We start from the raw sequence: 17,075 nt of genomic DNA on the forward strand, positions 1-17,075 counted from the left end.
ACTCCCCTAGCACCACACCTTCAGAGAAGAGAAGTCCAGGAGAGCCTACACCAGCACACCGCAGGTGAGGGGTCTCAGCACAGCCATATCAGCACCCCACATGTCCTGTGGGATACCCTCTCCCCCCATTGAGTGTCCCCAGCCGGGTTCCCCTCCCTGCCTACCCTCCCCCAGCCCCTCAGCAGCATGAGAGGAGACTTTTGGCTGGACTGGGACCTGCTCAGCCCCGGAGATGTGACCAAACATAGCCCCACACCTCCCACCCCATCCTTCCTGAAGGCCCCATTCCTGCCTTGTGGCTTCTCTCTGGGCTGAGGGGGAAGCCCTGCAGCCCCCTGCCTCCTCGCCAGCTGGGTCCTAGTCTCCGAGATGGGAACACACAGCTCCCTGCCCTCCTCCCCCCCATCTGCCTTTTAACGATGATGGAAGCTGCTGTCAGCGTGCAGCGACAGTAATAAACACTCTTCTTAATAACACAGGGTGTCCCTCTTATTAAAATGAATAGACTTCTGTGGTGAAGCCGGGCTGCCTGCCTTGCAGCCTGGTGGGGACAGCAGCCCTCAAGCAGAGCAGTTTATCTGCTGTAATTACTACAGCAGCTTCGGCTCCAGGACATCCCTAGTTACAGCACAGTACTGTAGCCCCAGACAGAGGCACACGGACAGCCCAAGGTACCTTCCAACACACAGAAATTCAGGCAGATAATTACCTGCATGCCTGCAAACACCTATAGTAAGTGCCATGATGCAGAGACATAGAGCAGGGTTAAATGCACTCACAGCCAGGCTTGTAGGCATCCTAAGCCCCACTCCTTCCTCTTCTCTCCTGCGTAACAGGCATATTAACACACATCTGTAACCACGCTGTGCTGAATACAGGTAAAAGAGGACAAATACTTGGCCTGTGGGTGAGAACCCCCTCCTCCGACAGCTCACAATACACGTGCTCAATCTTTCCTGTTCCCTGGTCAATGAGAGCCACAGGATAAATGTCTTTCAGGTTTTATATACCAGCATTTCTCACCCATATGGAAGCTGCCTATTTCCCACCCACTGATTCCACAGGATCTCTGTATCCCAAGCACCCTCTTTCACCTTGCGTGCTGTAGCCAAACACCAAGTTGAGCATTCATGGGACAGGCAAGGAAACCATCCAATATGATGCTTGACAGCAGTTCTTTCGGAAGTATGTTTGGACTGGCTATCACAGAAAACTCTGTGCATGCTTTCAGGCCTGGGAAACCAAAGCATTCCTCTCCTCTGCCCATTTTCACAGCATTTACTAAGCTGTCTGTTTCTGCAGATATGCCCAGGAAGAGCTGCACTGGGAAGCACTTTTTACTCCTTTGGAGGATTATCCAAGGGGGAAAAAAATCTATCAGAAAGAAAAATGACAGTAGCACATCCCTACATCCAACAGTTCTCTGGACTGCAGAGAGCCAGCAAGACCAGTTCAGGTCTACTTCATCTCACTCATCAAGGAGTAAGTAATCACAGAGGACCAGACCTCAGCCACTGCATCGTTTTTCTGCAGCCTCAGTGCAATAAGCAGCTTGCTGCATTGCTGTCAGCATCAAACCCTGAAGAACTCCCTCCCTCGCAGGCCTCAAGTGTTGAGGCCCACCTAACCTTGCGGTGCTCCTCACAGAAGGCCCAGCAGCAGGCAGAAAATGCAGTAATTGTCAATTTAGCAGATTTGGCAATTGGGTGGAATCAAAATCTGATTCGTGTACAGCCAGGAGAAGCAGTCTGCAGGACCCTACCACAAAGAACCAGACTGAGGTGTATCTGCCTTACCATCTGAGAGAGAGACTGGCCCTTCCTAGAAAATTTAGATATTGAAATCTTACTGTTTTCGTTTGGTACAGTAAGAGACTAGGGCATTGCAGCAAGTAGGAAGAAAATAATGCAACAAATGATGAATAAACCAGTCTTTCTCAGCCAGTGGTTTCCTGGGTTCACAAGCCAAATGCTTCACAAGAAAGCTGCAGACCTGCTGTTTATGCACATCTCTCAAATCCCTCATGTGTCATGTCCTGAATTATCCATATTTCTGCTCAGAGGAAGGCTAGCAAACATATAGTTTGGGGGGTAGCTGACAAATGCAAAACAAGACAAGGATCTAATATATGCTTCAAGACAAGGACCTAAGAATGCTTCCAAAGATTCAGTAGTACCCCAGAACGAATCAATCTCTCTACCTACTTGCAAACAGACTACACCACATTTGTCAATGTTAATTCCACCTTCCCAGGTTCTGGCATGGATGCTCCAAAGCCCACTTCTCACCAGCAGACCTAGACTTCCAGATTCACACAGCTCCTCACTGCCAAGAGCTGCTGGCCAGGGCTTTCCAAGCTGCAAGCCTCTGCTGGCAGAGAGGCCTGGAGCAGCAGGGAATGGCTGCCCTGCAGGGAACCCCAGTGGCCAGAGACGTCCTGATGCACTATCTGCATAGCAGTAATGGTGCTGCATGCCACTGCAAATGGAGAAGAAAACTATAGATAAATAATTTTTCTTTCCTTCTGTTGAGAAAGCAGTTGAAACTTCATTCACTGCAGCCCTTGGCTCAGGCAGCAACATCAAAGAAGTGCTGCTCTCTGGAGACACTGGACAGTAGCTCACTGCCTGTCACCACACAGCATATGGAAAACACAAGATGAAAGGAGGTTGCAGACCTCCTCTGCCAGGCGGAGAAGGACCTGGGAGTGATGGTGGATAGTCAGCTGAATATGAGCCAGCAGTGTGCTCAGGTGGCCAAGAAGGCCAACGGCATCCTGGCTTGTATCAGGAACAGTGTGGCCAGCAGGGCTAGGGAGGTGATTGTCCCCCTGTACTCGGCTCTGGTGAGGCCGCACCTCGAGCACTGTGTTCAGTTTTGGGCCCCTTGCTACAAGAAGGACATCGAGGTGCTTGAGCGGGTGCAGAGAAGGGCGACGAAGCTGGTGAGGGGCCTGGAGAACAAGTCCTACGAGGAGCGGCTGAGGGAGTTGGGCTTGTTCAGCCTGGAGAAGAGGAGACTCAGGGGCGACCTTATCGCTCTCTATAGGTACCTCAAAGGAGGCTGTAGTGAGGTGGGGGTTGGTCTGTTCTCCCATGTGCCTGGTGACAGGACGAGGGGGAATGGGCTTAAGTTGCGCCAGGGGAGTTTTAGGTTAGATGTTAGGAAGAACTTCTTTACTGAAAGGGTTGTTAGGCATTGGAACAGGCTGCCCAGGGAAGTGGTGGAGTCACCATCCCTGGAAGTCTTTAAAAGACTTTTAGATGTAGAGCTTAGGGATATGGTTTAGTGGGGACTGTTAGCGTTAGGTCAGAAGTTGGACTCGATGATCCTGAGGTCTCTTCCAAGCTAGAAATTCTGTGATTCTGTGCAGTGTCCTGAGTGAAGAGTTTCTCAACCATGGATACTCAAGTCCTGAACAGGCCTGCTGCTTCATGTAGCCTGCAGAGAAAGTTTTTGCTTGAGGACATGGTTCACCATTGCTACAGGGAAGTGAGTCACATGGAAGAGCAGAGAACCAGTCTTACAAAAACCTCAGCACCAGTGACACCAAATTAACATCAAGGTTTTGCTGCTGGTGCTCCTTGCTGTGGGATGCTGAAGGACTTCATCACACCATGCAGGAGTTACAGAAGCATGCACACAGAAAAAGGCTGTGGCCAACAGCCTGGCCAGAGGATGAGGAGACAGGGAAGGACCATTTTAATGCTCTCTAGAAAGCTCAGACCACAGTTTTGGCAAATCAGTTTCTGAGCAGGTGCCTCGGTGGTCAGACAGAGGGCAATGTGTGCCACCCAGCTGCAGAGCTGTGTGGTGCTGAGCAGGGTGCTGGGAGGAGGTGGGCTCTGGGGAGAGCTGAGCAGCAGAAGGCACATCCCAGATAGAGACTCTCAAGCGCTTGACATCCAGAGAAACTGAGCCATAAGGATTCAGCCCCATGAATTCACCAGGCTCACATGCTCTAAGAGGCTGTGACATGTCAAGAAGCAGATGAAGAAATTATTCCGAGCAAGTGTATTTTTCTCCCATTGCCCCGCAGACAAGCACATACAGATAAAGAGAGACCTCTAGTGATGCTGGAGGGACTTTGCCTGTCCTCCCCCTCTGAGCATCCCTCACAGCTAGAAACAAACAGCTTGGTTGCTCTGACTTGTGCAGTAATCACTTTCCTCCTGAGCCAGAGAAAAACAGGGGCCGATCATAAGAATATGTGCTCAACCACAGAGCTGGAGAGGTGCCACTCCGAAAAATGGGCTCAGATCTTGGCCACCTCTGCTTCTCCAGTTGCACCTCCCAAACTCCAGTCCCGGGCATACACTTCAGCAGGCATGTGGAGAACAGTAATTGCCAGGGCCAGGAGATATTCAAAATTGTAGCCCAAGTGCACGTGGCTGAAGCTGGCATCTGGTAGAAGAGGGAGCTCAGCTGCTGGCAGCTCAGCACGGCTGGAGGCAGGAGCAAGGAGCAAGTTGTGGCTGAACTGTCACACCAGGAGACACTGCATCTCCCTCACACAGCTCTGACAACTGCAGCATCACACATGCAGCCGCAGGACAGAACAGCGCTTCGGTTCTTGCTGTATTCAACCCCAAATTCCCAGGGTACAGCCTCACAGTGGGTGATGGACTGCATGTATGGGTGTGTTCATGCCAAGCTCCCCATGCCCAGCACAGGGAGAAGGCAAGCAAACACCACCACCATTTACCATTCACCTCCTCAACTCTGCCCAAACAAGGGCAGGACACAGAGCCAAGAAAAGAATTGTTAGGTCTATTCAGACAGCAAACTACTAAGTTAAGCTTTCCAGGTATGAAAAGGATTTGAGAGGAAACACCAGAAGAGGCACAAGCTAGAGGTACACCTGGCTATGGCAGAGACACAGCAATTGCTCTACGCGAAGTGAAAAGGCAGACAAATATAACCTGTCCTGTATACCCATGGCAAGAAAAGAAAGGAAGAGCTCCTGCCACCTTCTCTTCAGTTCAGAGCCTTGATTGCTCAGTTAGCAGCTCCTGTACTCTCTGCCTTCCACTCTGCAGTCTCTCCTGTTGCCCAGCCAGTCTGTAAATCAAGAGGGAGCAGCTCTTTTCCTGGACTTCTTTTCTCTTGTGCTAGTCCAAGCCCCGGTGACCTCCTGCTGGGAGGAGGGGGGGCAGTTCACTGGGGCTGTCGTATTTTGCTGGAATGTTTTATTTTCTGTGCTGAATGAAGAGTAATTGTGGAGGGGAGGGAGAGCGCAAGCACAAGAAAGTGTGCGCACTGCCAGCCAGGCTGATGTCCTTGTCCCACAAGGTTATGGAACCATTTTAGCTCAAATAATAATAAAAAAGCCTCATAGAAGCAAGGGATTCATAAAACAAAATATGAGCTGGGCATTTGGCAGCAGCTGCCCACAGAGTGGGAAGCACACACTGAAGTCTGGAGGTAGACAGACTCTGTACCCTCCCAGCAGCTCTGCAATTTCAGGAAACTGGCAGGGTTTATCATAGCACAGGCATGCATGTGCACACATGTAACAACAGATAGCTGCCACAAGCCTGCTTGCTTTCCTTGATTACTTGACTAATGTTATTTCAGATATTCAGTCCCACAGAACTGAGAGGCACTCAGACTAAGGAGCACATCTGACCCACATGTGAGCAAGGTGAGAGCAGCTTGCCCAGGGAGCTCTCCCTCTGCCCCGCTTGGTCCCAGCACACTACACAGGCACAGCAGAAATGCGGCTTCAACTATTGCATGAGGCACTTGCACTGAATGTTTCTATCCTATTTAGAGGACAAACATCAAGAAGCACAGAATAACAAATCAACCTACACGAGAGACAGAAAAACCTCCCCTCCTAGAATTCAAAAACTATGGGGGCTTGCAAACTTGGGATGAAATCCCAGGAGATATATAAATTCTTCCAAGTGATAAATAAGGCCCTGAGGATCAAATTCAAGACTTTCTAGAGGAAAAAAAAAAAAAAAAACACACACACACACAATTGTGCATTGTATTTTGGTGAGCTACAATAATAATTATTATTTCTTTGTTGTAAGAGGCCAGGCACACATGAAGATTTCCTGACTACAAAGGCTATGCTGCTTGCTGATCTCTAGTCTGTCAAGACAGACATTTGGAGCAAATTCAGAGGGACTGGGGACAAGTTAGGACTACCTGGTACTTTGACAAAGTCCATTGTTAATAAGAGATGGGTTAACAAAAAAGCATACTGAATAATATAGAAAATCAACCCGTGTTGTTAAAAGACAACATCTATTTCTTCCTGATGGGTGTTCTTACATTAAAAGGCCTACAGTTAACTATTAAAGCTGAAGGCAGGATCTGAGCAATCAGGTGGGTTTTGAGTTTATGACTCAGCACAAAAACTAGACTAATGACCAGCAACCACCAGCCTACACTGGAAGCAGCTGTGCCCATCAACTCTCCAAGGTCAACGACTCAAGACCAGAGAAAACAAACCATAGGAACAAATAGAAAGAGAGCATGAGGACAAATCAGAAATGCTTTACTGAAAGAAAACCAGCTATGATTAGTCTACAAATAATCTTGAGCAACATTACAAGAGAAAGAAACGTTACCAGGACTTGCAAAACAAGGATGTCATCTTGAAGAGGCCACTGATAAAGCTGAATTACAAGGAGGTGAAGGCAACAATGTAATCTGATCAGGAATCACAAGGATTAAATTGCTAATTTCAGCACAGCTGACAAACAGCTTTGGGATGCCAGGATGAGAACCCTCCAAAACACTGTTTGATGCATTTTTCAGGGACTAGGGGCTTAATAGAGCAGTGGCAAAAGTCTTGGGCTAAATTTAACAGTATTAGCAAATCCATGCCAGAGAAGCAGTAAACTTGAGAAACAGAGAACAGCAGACATACACAATGCTGAGGGATGCAAGGCCACACACGTTCACCTGTTTGCTGTCTCCAGACCAACTCCAACTGGTGATCCATGTCAGCAAGCAGTGATGACACGCTGTTCCTAAGGGAGAGTGACCCCAAAAGCAGAGGTAGCACAAACCCAGGCAGTGTCTGGACAAGGGCACAGTCCTGTAGCACAACAATGGGCAGAAGCATGGCCCACTGACAGGCCCAAGCAAGGCAAAGCGGTGAGCCTGGCCCAGCAGCCATCCAGGGAGCATGGCCTGAAGCAGCAAAACATGGGGCTGAAGTGATTGCTGCAGTATTGGTGTGGGGTCCATCTAGGAGAAGAAGCCAGAGACAGCTGAAGATACATAAACCTATAGCAGGGCTCAAGAAGCAACCATGGCCCCAGGCTGGGCTTAAATGGGCCCATGGGCAGAGAGAGGGTGGGGTGCCCCAGGTGAGACCACTCAGGGCAATTAAGGCCTGTTGGTGCCCTCAGGGCTTGGCCAGTTTTGCTGAATCTACAGTTGTTCTTCACATGGGGTAGGATCATCCACTTAGGGAGCTGATGTGGCATCACACATCCTCGCTAGCTGTCTCTTAGTGACAGCCTTCATTAGATGCTCCTGTAACATGTCTGCTTGAACTCAGACACAGGGGAAGATGTATGCTCAGTCCCTGAGGAAAGGATATAACAATATTCATGCAATAACACTGTAAAACAAACAACTGCAAAGATATATATATATATACATATCCCCTCAAACTGAATTAAAAGTAATACTACTCTATTTAAGAGAACCACAGAATGGCTGAGGTTGGACAAAATCCCACTTGCTCCAAAAGCCCCACAGTCCGCCAGCCTATGTCCCCAGTCTGACACCAGTAATGGCACTAAATTCCACCACAATGCTCCCCCAGCAGCTGGTTTCTGGGCACAAAGTCTGCAGGACTCTTCCAGATCCACAGAGCTGTACCCCCCAACTACTGATGCTGGCACCCCCACCCCTGCCAGTGGCTGCACCACAGGCCAGGGGTGTCCACTCCTGACTCCTGCAGCCGTGACCAACCTTCACTCACACACATACAGCCCGCGCATGGAGCTGGCGTGTGGTCTTTGCAGCATGCAGACACATGGGAGAGAGTGTGAATACACAGAGAGAGCTAGGAAAATGCTTCAGGACCAAAAAAAAAAAAAAAAAAAGTATTGCTATGTTCCCAATGAAGCAGAAGGCCTCTGGCTCGAGCGAGCCAAGTGAGAGTACAGCATCCCTCCTGCAGCTCCCTGTGGCCAGGTAGAGACACAGCTCCCCACGGGGTCAGTTAGTCTGCCTTGGGCACAGGGGACAAAACAGGAGGCTCTTCCAAAAAGTGCCTTTTTCATAGAATTATAGAAAAGCTTGGGTTGGAAGGGATCAGAAAGATCATCTAACTCCAGCCCCCCCTGCAGGGGCCCTCCTCTGGACTCTTTCTAAAAGATTCACAGCTTTGTTGTGCTGGCAGCCCCAGACCTGGATGCAGGGCTCCAGGTGGGGCCTCATGAGGGCAGAGCAGAGGGGCACAATCCCCTCCCTCAACCTGCTGGTCACTCCTCTGTTGATGCAGCCCACGACACAGTCAGATTTCTGGACTGCAAATGTGCACTGCTGGCTTGTGTTGAACCTTTCATGTACCATAATCCCCAAGACCTCTCCACTGGGCAGCTCTCAATGAGTTCTTCTCCCAGTCTGTACTCCTGTCTGGGATTGTGTCTTGGCCTTCTTTACCTATAGTCTTCAATTGTGGCCACCCAGAGCAATGCTGCTCAGGGGGAATAGGTCCATTCTCATCGCTGCCTGGACAGTTCATGTGCTAAGAGGGGCAAAAAGTGCTACAGGATGAAATATCAAAGAGAAGCAGCAGGGAGGAATAGTGGGGGACAGTTTGTTGCTGCGAGGGTGCCTTGTGCTGGGAGCTGCATGAAGCCCAGTCCCAATCCCGATAAGCTGGGTGAGACTGAGGAAACACAGTGTGTCTGGGTGAGCTCAGGGTCTGCTGCTCCCCTCCCTGGCACCACGCTCTCCCCATCCACCCCACGGGCTCTGAAGGAAGCAGCACAGCAACTGCCATGCCCATAGGCGCATTGGCCACTTATTCCCCCGCTGCATCTAGCTATTTATTTATTTGATGTAGAAGCCTTCGCGTGATCCCCCCCCACACCCCTCGCCTCTTTTTGCCATCTGTCCGTTCTCTTGGAAATCTGTTCCATCTGACCTCGAGCTGACCAGCGCATCCCTCGTCCCTCCATCCTGCCATGGGCTCCTCCAGACGTCCCCAGCTCAGCTCAGGGGCTTTTAGCTGACTATGCAAATGTCGCCCAGCCAGCTGGTGTCTGCCTCCCAGAAACACATGTTCCAAAGCCCCCCGGACAGCCGGGGGGGAGGAGGGGACAAGTCCCTGCGCCCCGGCCCGGGGGCTGTGCGGAGAAAGTTACTTAGCCAGGAATTATTCAGCAAGCAGATGGGAGGAGGGAGGGAAGGAAGGAAGGGGAGCAGAGAAAGTAAGAGCACGGCGCCTCTGCGTGAGCGCACGTAGTTGTGGGTGTGTGGGGTCCCAGGTGTGTGAGCGTGTGGGGTGTGAATAAAGGGGTATGAGGGAGGCGTGCAGGGTAGGGGAGGATGTTCCCGGTTGTTTTATGGCCCTTTCTTCCTCATGACAGCTTGTGCTGCATGCAGAAGGGGCTGTAATAGCGCAGCGTAAAGGAGATGCAGCTGGCAGAGCCAAACATCAGGCCCTCAGAAAGAGCCCCCCCAGAGAGGTACTAAAGCACGGCAAGGCCAGAAGGCCTCGTTTTAATTTATTCTTCAAGATCTCTCTCTTCTCCATGCCCTAGCATGTAACCAGCCACCTCAGCTCTCTGGGTCCCCATTCATGCAGAGGGAAAAGGCAGAGATGCTAGAATGGGAGCTGAGGGTTTGGGGAGGGCTTTGGGGCTGAACCAAGTAGGGAAGGGAGCAGGAGATCATTGCCACATCACCCCACCAGGGCTAGTAAACACTGTAGGACATGTGCCCAGCCAGAAAGCCACCCGCAGGTAGAAGTCCAGCTCATTTGGATATCTTTACAGGACAAAGACTCTGGCACAGGCATTTCCTGGGGTGCTGGCAAGGAACAGGATTAATGTGATGATACTTGCTAGGTCTTTGCCATGTGTAAAATTAGAGGAGCTATTGGAGAGAAAAGGCTAAAGCACCCACAGTGCTTCTTGTGGACCCCCTCGGCCAATTTGGTGGCTATGCTGCTACACCCAAAGGCTAATGCATCCCATTTCTCAGGCGGAAAGGAAAGGTTGGGTCCATACATAATCACACTGGGCTTGGCCTCCCTTTCTCCACAAAGTGCAGAAATTCCTTTTCTTTACCTCTTTCAGGCACACTCCCTCAAGACTTCAGGCTTCTGCGTATTTACTTCTGGGCATTTACTGCTAGCATTTGAACAAGGGGACAGCAAGTCACATTTCACTGCCTCCCCTAGGCTTAAGAAAGATCAGGACATTGGCTCTTCAAATTTAACAAGATTCCTCTTTATAATAACAACTAAAACTAGAAGTAGCCAAGGTACCTCTCTTCCCCAACCTAAATTTCTCCTGTCACAACAGCAGCTCTGTCCCTCTGATGAGGACCCCCTGGGCTCCCTGGGAGAAGGCAGGATGGCAGCTCCAGATGTAGCTGACAGATGATGCTCTTCCTGGCCATGGGCAAGAACTGCGAGATGGTGAGCTGCCAGGAGCAGCTTAAGGCAGAACTGCAGAGTATGTGTGCGAGGGAAACTGGGAGGTAACAGAAACATCTATGCAGTGCACAGGAGAACTGCTGGACAATGGAGACGTCTCCTTTGGGTCCTGACTACAGGCGACAATGAAACCTGTCTCCAAGTCAAACCTGATGGTAGAAAAAAAGCCCATTGTGTGAAACAAGCCCAGGCAGTGCCATGTGCTCCTCCTCAGTGAGTTTAGCAGGACACCAACCAAGGTAACCAGGGTTGAGTTTGTTCCCCTAAATGTGCTCAGAGTGTGGGGTAAGGACAGCCACCATCCACAGATGGAATGGACTGCTCCTGCCCGCATCTGTGGCCAGCTGATCTGGATTAGAGTAGCTCCCAGAATATCACTGGGTTTTACAAAGAGGAAAGTGAATGTGAATGGGTATTGCCAGTCCTTAGGTGTATGCTGATGTGGTTGGGTTTGGTGTAAGAAAAAAAAGAAAAAAAGTTGCTGTGTTTTGTTTTGGTTTGTTTTGTTTTGGTTGTTGTTGTGTTGTTTTTTTTTTTTTTTGTTGTTGTTTTTTGTTTTTTTTTGTTTTACTGAAAAAGAAATCTGGATTATGTTTGCTGAACAGCAAGGCTCAACAAAGGCAAAGTGAGGGGAAACCACAGAGCAGGTCAGCAGATTTGAGCATACAGCCAGGACTAAGCATACAAACCAGGCTCTAGCTCTGGCACTTTGAATGTGTGCCGGTTCCCATTGGGGTGCGGGTCCCCTCCAGCCACCACCCCCAGGCTCTTCCTGACGGTGGTTTGCAGGGGAGCATACTTCTCCCCAAAGGAGAACAGATGAGGCTACATTGTTCCGTGGTGGAAGAGGTCTGGGGACATTTCAGTGTGTGCCATGCCATACAGCTTGAATTTACTCATACAGGCAACACTGGAGAAGCCCATGAAAGGGCACCAAACCCCATTTCAAGAGAAACTCAGAAACTATAAATCAGCACATGCCCTCCGATCCTCAGTGCGCAGCCAGACCCATCGAGTAGGAGCCAGCACCTGGGCCTATAAACCCTCATCCTGACCACAAAAACAGAACTTGGGCATCCTCTCCTCCTGGCTCCCAGCATACACGAGGAGCCCAGGGCCGGCAGTGCTGCTGCCACCCGTGCCACCCCAAGGGAATGGGAGCAGGGCTGCATCCCTGCCGGGTTCCCAGCCTCCTCGGGGAGGCTGCGAGGCAGAGCGTGGGCGAGGAGGGGGAGCGGGCTGCCTCTCACGTCTCCTCTCCCTTTGTACGTACCTCCCGGTACGATTATTAAACGCAAATTACAAACGATGTGACCCAAGCGATCTTTATTTCTTCTTTCACCAAGTGGTGCCTGCGGGGTCCTGATTCTGAATTCCGTTTCAATTACCAATGCCATTTTAACACAAAGCGGCTTCTGTCTGCAATTACCAGCACCGACGGCAGCGCAGAGACAGCTCGGGTGGCAGAACACAAAAGCCTGGCATCTTCCGCCTGTTTAGAAACTTTCATTTGCTGTGATTAAAGGCAGGAGGCGCGGGAGGTGTCTGTACGCAGCAGCGTGCTCTCAGCTGCAGCACTCCGTCGCGGTGAAGTCCCTGAGAAACCAACCCTCAGCGCTCACCTCCACGAGTCGCTGGCTAGGAAGGACTTCAGCTGATGTTCCAGCCGCTGTTATGCAGAGGGATCAGTGGCATTAACCCCACCATGCCTTAACTTAGCGAGCAAACTCTCTGCTTTCACCTGCAAAGCCAAGCAGCCGGGGCTGGGGAGCAGGTCAGTGCGAAGATGAGTGTTTTTCCTTTACATTGGCAAGCTCAAGCACTTAACGCTTTACAAAACACATTCTCCTCACCTGCACAGGAAATGCAGCCTCCTGTAGGTAGAAGGGTAGGAAATGGCACATATATTCCTGGCACGGATTAGCACAAGCAGAGGTGAAGAGGAACCCTATACCCATTGATACGGGTACCAGAGGCACACATGTTTGTGTGGCTCCCTGCAGCTGCACAAGAGCCCGGCTCTGCCTCGAGCCAGGGCTCCATCTGAGCACCAACCCACAGAGAGATGCAGCCCCAGGCAGCAGTCAGGCACCTCCTCTCTGTTGCCCCAACCACAACATTTTTGCTGCTGCTGCTTCGGCACATCTGGCTCTGCGCAGCTCTCTGGGGGGACATGGTGCCCAGTCAGAGGAGAGGGAGCAGGGGGACCCTCAGGAAGATGCTGTTATGCCCTTCAAAATACTCCCAGAGCATGCATGGAGCGAGTCTCAAGGCTCCTAACCCCAAAACCAGGCTGAGGTAGGCGGTCTGTAGCGTTGGGAAGGCGGCTGGCCCTCAGGTGCTGCACAGCACCCATTTTCCAGCAAGCCCCCAGCAGGGAGTTGAGTGGGTTCCTCTTCTCTAGAGGTTCATTAGGGATTGCTAAATCCCACAGCCTCCCACGAGGGCGGCTGGGACAGTCTTTGTCTCATTGATGGCAAGCAACCAAGGACACCCTGGTTCTCCCCACCCCACGGTGCCGCACCATGGGGCACCAAGCACTGCCTGAGCCCCGTCCCCAGGAGCTGTTGGGGGTGAGGAGGGGACAATTTACAGCCCCAGTGGTGGAGCCGTTTGTCACGCCGAGCCCTGGCACCTTGTTCTACCCGTGTTGTGCGTGTTTTATTGGTGTTGAGCAGAGGGAGGCCAGAGCAGAGGGGAGCCTGGGAGGAAAGGCACTCAAGTGAAAAATGAACCAAGGCAAACAGGATTGAGAAAGAGAGAGAGGGAGAGACATGCAGGAGAAGGGGGCGAAGGGGCCAGATTATAAAACACAAGACAAATGTCCTCACTGGCAGCAGGGTTAGGGAAAAGAGGGAGAGGGGAGAAATGAGGGGGGCAGGGGAGGGAAAAGAAAGAGAATAAAGACGGTGCCTTGTGGCCAGCGCTATCCTAGTGGGATCGGGGAGGCTCGTGTAGTCAGAAAAATAATTCTCAGGCTAACAAAGCAAGAAGAGGGGGGCGGGAGGGGAGGAAAGCTACAGATCCAAATGGAAAGTGCCCCAGGGTGTCCAATCTGCTGGGTTTAAAAAAAAAAAAAAAAATCATTTTGCCTCATCCCCTTCCCTCCCCCACCAGGGAGCCGGCTCCTTCCCCGTCCCCCCGCCGCCGCCACCAAAAGGAGCGGGCCCAGGGAGGGAGCAGGAGGTCTGTTTAGAATTTCACATCCCTTCCATCCTTCTCCCTCAGTGCTAAACTTTCAAGACAAAAATCATAAAACGAGGCGCTTTGTTGGCGAGGCAGATTCAGAGATCTTCCTGTTAGGAACAAGAAAGGGAAGAGAGAGACAGAGAGAAAGACAGAGAGATAGCTAGATGGAGGGCTGGCTTTGTGCTTGCAACAAGCCACTAAAGGTGCATTTTTAATTAAATTTATACAAAATGTGTCAGTTTTATCTCTATGTTTCAAACCTGACTCTTTTCTATCAAAGTAAAGTATTGATCTTCACTGCCCCGAAGCTACCTGACTGAATTAAACAGAATAAATAGAAGAAGGACTGAAAGGGCTTAGAAACAACTGCAGAGAGGCGAATGTTTAATGGCTCCATAGTCATTTGCTGCAATTAAAAAACAAAACCATTTAGAGGGGCTGTTAACACCTTGAAGTCTGAAAATCCTCACTTCAAAAAAGCCCCAAAACAGCTCCCAGGCAAAACATTTTAATTGCCATAAATACTTCCAACCTCCGCCATCGCTGGCGTGTGTGCATGGTGTGCAGACAGACAAACAGAGCCCTGGACCCAACAGGACAGAAACGCGGAGCTGGCAGGGTACAGGTACGCTCTGTAGGGTGCAGACACCCCCAGCCCAGGAAAGGAGTGTGCCCAGTGGGACCCAGACACACATCCACTCTTTGTAAGCAAAAACACCATTAACTGGGCAAGTTAAAGGTGGTTGTTTTAGACCCACACACATATTCCAGGGCCATTTACCTAATGTGACATTTTTCTCAAAGCTGGCCATACCCAACTGCATATAAGGCAGGTCATGGGTGCCTTACAGGGCCCCCTCTGTGCCTGTCTCATGTCACAAGAAGCTGCTGTGGACTTTGTGCCACAACTGGTCCCACTCGGTCAAAAACTGAGCCGGGGCTGGGACACCTGTGACGAGAGCCCCTGGGACAGGCAGGCCCAGCAACTGCATTAAATGCTCTTAATCATCCTGAAAATTACAAAAGAAAAAAAAAAAAGAAGAAAAAAAAAAAAAAAGCACATTTATATTTACTTGGTTAATCTCAAAGTATGTGCTACTTACCCAAAAAAAGCCTTACCAAAGCCTTTCTGAATGCCCTGCGCATCCCTCAAAGTGGGGATCTCCCATCCCGTCTCTGGGGTCCTGCTAGGGTTGAGCTCAGCAGCACAGTTCAGTTTGGGGACTGTTTAGAGGGAGACAAGCAGGCTGAAGAGACCTATCAGCTTTGGGCTTCCAGAGTTTGGCATATCCACCCGTTTATTCAGTGGGTTGATTCACCGAGCCACCCGCACACATAACCCCGCAGGCCACAGGGAGCCACATGCTTAGCTCCACTTTGGCTTCGGAGCTCGAAGCGCTGAGAAAGTTGCTTGACTTGGACCAGATCCTTTGGCAGTCTCCCAGGGCACTTTCCTGGCTTCGTGGGCAGTTTTGCTGATCGGGGCGATGATCAAAGCAAGCCTCCAGCCTATCGCTCGGACTGGAAGTCCGTCTTTTTCACTGCTTCAGAATGTCCCACAGCACCAAAAAAGGTGTCCCTCATCATTTCAGTGCCAAAAAGCATCCTGAGAATTTCCCTTACTTGGATCTGGAGCGGGATGACTTTTGCTGGAGGAGCAGGGTCAGATAATAAAAGCTCAGTCCAGCTCTTAGTGCCTTATTAGTTTAGGCAAGTGAACTCTGCATTTTCTCATCTTTCAAACATTTTGTTCAATTCAGTAATTGTCACTCATTGTCTGCCATCAATAACTGGCTATAAAACAGCCACACTCTGTAGGTTTTTTTCCCTAACATTTTCTTGGGTGGAAGAAAAGCGAGAGAAAAGATTTCCTGGGAGTAAGAGGACATTTCACCTGGAGGCTACAGCGTGGATGTCACCATGCACAGCTCCTGCCTGCCGTTGGTAACAAACCCCATGTTTTCAAGGCATCTGCTTAGCCATACACCTGGGTCTGTGCTGCTGCAGCTCCTCACCAGCACCTGAGCTGCAGGTGAATGCTCATTGCAGTCAGCTGAGATGCTGAAAAGCAACAGAAGTGCAGGGACGGAGAGCAGCGCGCTGCTTGACAGCATTTCAGAGCTGTGCTCCCGCCTGAGCACCGAGTCCTGCCCTGTCCCCTCCGTGGGCCTGCAGCCTCTCAGGGCTGGAGCAGTCCCACAAATCTGAGCCAGGTGACATATTCTGTAGCAGAGGGCACATCCGCACTCAGTCAACACCACGGCACATGCATCCCAAGCAAACCGTCTGGGAACCAAGGAACCTGGCGCTGAGGTTGAATGCTCCCGCTGCTCCCCGCCAAGCTCCTGCTGCTGCACTTCAGAGCACTTTGCTTCGTTACGGACCCCTGATTAACACTTTCTAAGCATTTCAGCCCACCCTCCGGTCACTTTACGGGTTGCAATGAATGCAGATTGGAGTTTATGGGTTCATAAAAGCGTGAATTAAGTCAACAATTTTTCCCCCAGCATATTTGCACAGCCCTTCCTCGAACGACCTGGCCCTTCAGACAACACAAATATTTCAGCTCAAGCGAACTGCGCAGCAAGGCGTTTTTAAGGGGTCAGACTCAAACCGGTGCCCAGGAAGTGCTGTGCAGCCTGGTGCTTGCAGCTCTTCCAGCCTCTCCCCCGACATCCCCTATCTTCGGGCTGTGGAAAACGCTGTCACCCAGCAATCTGCCCCTTTTCCTGCTCGCCGCGTATCGCCGCTGTGATCAGCCCTATCTCTGCGAGGAGGAGGGGCTGGCTGACCAAATTTCTTTAATTAAAAGAAAAAGGATCAGGTTTATTCCAGATAAGCAGGCAGGATTAAAACAGACAGAAAGAATAGACAAGGGGCAGCTGTCAGCACTCCAGCCGATCCAGTGCGATTATTAATAACGATAAGCAGGAGAAGAGGGCTAATAAAGGGATAATGAAGCGGTCCTGAAAGTGACAGGAGATGCAGCCCGATAAGGGGCCATGTGGCCCGGAGCTGCCCCAGCCCCAGTGAGGTTTGCTGCAGAGCATCTCACTGGGGCCAGCTTGGGGATCGGACACGCAGAGAAATGGTTCTTGGTATCTATGAGACCTTCCCAGTCTGGATTTCTGCTCTCAGCTCTTGCAGTCCCCCCACTCTCTCTCAGCACATCCCCAATATGCAGGCTGCCTGTGTCCTGGTTCACACTTGCGGTTGTCCAAAAAGGTGGAGGGATGTGGCT

The sequence above is a fragment of the Aythya ferina genome, assembly GCF_964211825.1.
Source record: "Aythya ferina genome assembly, chromosome: 5".
Classification (NCBI taxonomy): domain Eukaryota; kingdom Metazoa; phylum Chordata; class Aves; order Anseriformes; family Anatidae; genus Aythya; species Aythya ferina.